At 36.4% G+C, this 4,796-nt stretch overlaps 1 protein-coding gene across 8 annotated transcripts in view; it reads left to right on the top strand.

Annotated features, from left to right (window-relative positions):
• Positions 1 to 4,796, top strand: part of Scel (sciellin) — a 117,146-nt gene that overhangs the window by 634 nt on the left and 111,716 nt on the right. The gene's annotated exons all lie outside the window — the stretch shown is intronic.

The raw sequence follows: 4,796 nt of genomic DNA, 5'->3' as shown, positions 1-4,796 counted from the left end.
TCATTAAAAAGAATGATTTATTTTTGTATTGTTTGATTAATTTTTCATTATAATCTGAGTAACTGCTTTGAATATAACAGTACACAACATATCAATCATTGTCAATCTACTATTACCATGTTAGGAAAGTCTGTAACACTGTTTTCGTTGTGTTTCTTTTCTTTAAAATAAAAAAGATGTTCCTGTTTTCCAAATGGATGATTTTAGTGAACTAGTACTCTATTGTTTGGCAGGTAGTAAGTCAATTTTGCTTTTTTATTTTTCTCTATTGCTAGGCACTCTGCACATTGCTGAGCTGGGAGAGGGGCCAGTCCTACCCCATCCACTCTTTCCTCCTCAAATAAGAAAACCATCCTCTCTTACATGAATATACCACAGAGTAAAGGCTGTGTGTGTGTGTGTGTGTGTGTGTGTGTGTGTGTGTGTGTGTTACATGGATGTGCACAGTGGCCCAATCTCTCTGTGATATATTTTGTATTCTATTCTAAGAACCGATTAAGGTACATGGGGGCAATTTTCAATTTCTTTTCATACCCTAATCCTGAAGAGCCAGTTTTGGAATGTTTTGATAGGAAAGTTATTTTAACCAGGCATCCTATAATTAATAGCTAAACTGACTTGTTTGCCTTTTCCCTTCCCGTTTCGGTTTACAATTCCCGGTGTGGGAATCAAGCACAGTTTACTACTAGCAGCTCCATGCCCTGCAGCAAACCTGACTACCTCATAAGAACTGCAGTTTTCATTGCTTCCTGTTGCTGCCCTGACCACCTGAAATCTCAGATGGGTTTTGCGATATCAGTGCTCAATTCCCCAAGGTATACTGAGTGTAACTTTCCAGCATTTATGGTAATCAGAAAGCTCATGTATGCAGAACATGTAGGGTATAAATTTTATTTTTCATGAAATCTGATCCAATTTGGCTTTCATTGTTACATTTTATAATAGGCCTTGCTGATAACTGTACTCCATCCAGGGTTGAAAAATATCGGTAAAATCAATTTGACAAATTTAAGACATGAAAGCAGTTAAAATTTCTCTAAGACATTTGGATTATTCTATATATATCCTGGAAAAACATAGGACAGAATTTTATTGAAATTTTAGCTTAATGTAAATCTTAGTTGTAATTCTTAGAGTTAACACCATTTTCAACTAGAGTAGAATATAGGCTCATTCAATCTAACTCTCGAATTTTCTACGTGAGAAAGACAAAGTACAGATGCCAGGCAGCCTGCCAGGATTAACATAACAGAACCAGAAAGGTGAAGTCTGTCTTTTGTCTTAACTGGATTTTTCTAAAAGATTTTTCAGATTTCTTTGTTAATGTATTTGGTTATTGCAGGGTCTTACTACACAGCTCAGACTGGAGATCCTCCTGTTTTCAGCCTCCCCATTGCTGGGATTACAGGCATGCACCACTCTGCTGGTAATAGAAGGACTACAAATGATACAGAAATGAGAATTTCCTAAGGATTTCCTTACTGAGCAAACACAAAAATGTTATTACAATGTGTATGGTCTAACTATGTCATAATGGGACATTTTAAACTTTGGCTTGTGGAATTAGTTTATTTATGATATCCATGGGGTTGAGTCATGGGCGCCCATAGCTCTTCCATAGGGAGGTAAATCTGGTATGCACATAGTTGTCAACATTAGGAACAGCCACAACTCAACTACCATTCTGTAGGTTCCATTTACCTGCCTTTTGTGATCACAGAATTGGATGCAAATTCCTGAGAGATTCATATTACTGGGTCTTGGTAAAGAAAACTAAGAGAGTATATTTTGAATGACTGAACACACACTGTGGAATGAACTGCATAGTGCACCATGCAGTCAGCTTGAGAATAATATTATTTCACTGATATAATCTGATATAATTGAGGCATTAGCTCCAAGTATTCTTTACAAGGTGATAAAGTCCTTGGCCTCACTATCAAAGAGAAATCTTGGTTGATCACACATAACTTCCTTTCTGCCACTATCCTTCTTCTAGATCATTTGCTAAACTTGTTCCATATTCTCCTGAGAACTTTGAAATAAGTGTTTCATGTATTAATTGCTGTGAACCCATCAGCTGCTATTACTAGTTTACCACTGTATAAATCTATGTGATTTTAGGATTTAGGAGAGACTCTTCCTTAGATGCATGCTTTGCCAATGACAGCTTCATTTATTAGACCTGTATTTCCTGTCAGTTGTTAGGTTTTCTTAAGGCTGTGAATCATTCCTTTATTGTAATCATTAATTGGAAGAGTGAATTTTATGGCTATTTGTTAAATGCCAACTGGCTTACCCCAAGCTCAAAACCGATAGCTATGAATGCTCTAAGTGTATACTCAAGAGCTCTACGAATCTAACTAATTTATTGTTTGTCTCTAGACCGATGCTTCCCTGGCTCTAAGATGTTAGTAAATCTCCTGTTAATGGAACCTCATAGGAGAACTCAGAGAGCTATTAAAGTACATTTCAAACTCAGAGACACACATTCCAGGGCTCCAACAGCAGTGTTCTAGAAAGCACACAAATTAAAAGACAAGCAAGGTACATCTCTGCACGGAGAGCTAATTTTACTTAACAATTCTGGAGAAAACTCCCCATAATCCTTTTCTTTCTCCCTTCTTATGTTAGATATGGTGCTAGTTTAAAAGTCATCTGTCAGAAAGTATGGGGGTGGAGGTGGGGGCCGGAATCTAGACAGGTGTGACTTCTAATCAACAAGAACTGGGGCTCAGGTGTTAGTAGATTTTTACTGGATGGAATTTTTTTAGGGAATATTAGACCAGGGTCTTTTGTAAGATGAAATAAATAATGGCCCCAGGGAGCAGGGTATTACTTGGGCAGAAACTTGATGTTGTTCTGCAGAAAAGAGCAAGCAAGGCCACACATTAAAACCAAGAATCAACAGTGAGAAAATTTAATGGTGGTGATAAAGTTATAAAGACTCAGAAAGTTGGTAGCCTACAAAGGTGGTAAAAAGATTTATGTTTTATAGAATTCTGGACTTGAATTTACCACCAGTAAATGAGATTCGCAGTGTTAAACTTAGTCTGTGAGACTGAACAATGAAAGACATAATCTATTTGTATTGATTGTAAAGGGCAAAATAAGTCTCTACCAGCCTGCTAAGTTTTAATTTTTTTTTCTTTGTGCTGCACTTTCAGTCTAAACATAGTCGTGTGTGTCTGACTAACACACTTGAAATTAACTCGAACGAGCTTATCAAAATTATACTTTAGGGGGCTGGAGAGATGGCTCAGTGGTCTAAAGCACCTACTTGAAACAAGCTTGGCAAAGCACAGGGACCGCGGTTCGATCCCCAGCACCACATGCCAGCCAGACCCGCCCCCTGGTGGGCTGAGCTGGCCACACACACACACAATAAAAAATAAATGTAATAAATAAAAATAAATAAATATTAAAAAAAATTATACTTTAGGAAACTTTGTTTTCTTTTTACCTGGAATTTCATGTTCTTATAGAAGATAATTTATTTTACCTCTTATCTTCTAAGAGGTAGTTTCTAGTGCTTCTGATTATTGATTTATAATTATCAGGCTCCCTTTATTCTTCTATTGGGAATACTTTCGTAGTATTCATCCTTGTCTAATACCTAGGGATTTTTCTGTATTTTGGTGATTTCTGGGAAACACTCAGGACCTTTTCACATACAAAGGTGATTAGCATGAGGGTGATTTTTCCACTGTATCATTTTTTCTAGACTATGGTGTATTTTTTCTTATCCTACTTTCATCACTAGATATTTGTCTTAGCCAACTATCCACATTTCTTTCCATAAAGATAATAATTTCTATAAGTATATCAGAAGCTTGATAAGTTGATTGAAGATTTTAGAGCAGTTAAAATATTCGACTACCACTCTGTTGTGTTATCTTGATACGTTGACAAAACGATCAAAGACAATTTGCCTCAACTCATGCTTATGGTTGAGATTTCTCTTTCAGCTCTATTGCAAGAGGTTTGTTGCTTTTTTCACTGTTCAGTCCAGAAACTTTCCACTCATTGACTTCTCTCTGTTTCCTAGGCCTGCGATAGAGGTGCTTTGGCATCAGGCTGATTTGGTTTCTGTCTCAGCTGTTATTCACAACCTCTGAGATGCCTACTCGGGAAGAGACCTAACTTTTCTCACTGCCACAATTCTAACTTGTGTCCTAGCTTTTGTTAAAAGACCAGTTCATTACAATGAATTATCATAAAGTTTCATTTAGGTATGGAATGAGATTATAAAAATAACAGTATAAAAGCATTGGATGAGATTTAAATGAGAATATATGTTACATTATGGTATGCCTATATGTGCTCAATATCTAGAATTATTCCATGACACAAAATACCAGCAGAGTGAGGTCTTTTGTTTTAGTTCCTTTTTTACTTTTCTTCACTCATCCTCTATTCTGTTAATCTACTTTCTGCTTTACATTTATTCTTTTCCACTTTAATTTTCTTATCTCTTTCCCCTTATTCTTTCTCCTTCCACTCTTCCCCTAATTCTAGGTTGTTTTTTTTTTTTAAAGTCTTCCAATATTTCCCAAGAGAAGGTTAGAAGGAAACTGTAAATGTGTTCTACCAGGAAACATCTTGTCTCTGTGTACAAAGGGAAGAGCAAGATCAGAAGTGTCTTTCTACTAAGAGGATGCAAAGATGAAAGAAATGGTAAAGAGGCCTTGCTCAAATAGAATTACAAAAAGGCAAATTGTGTTTTTCACAGAGACTGGAATCACCAACTGTTAAAAAAGAGTATTTGAAAGGTCCTAAATTCAATCCCTGGTACC

This window comes from Octodon degus, unplaced genomic scaffold, assembly GCF_000260255.1.
Source record: "Octodon degus isolate 3935 unplaced genomic scaffold, OctDeg1.0 scaffold00013, whole genome shotgun sequence".
Lineage (NCBI taxonomy): Eukaryota > Metazoa > Chordata > Mammalia > Rodentia > Octodontidae > Octodon > Octodon degus.
This window is presented reverse-complemented; position numbering and strand designations above follow the sequence as displayed.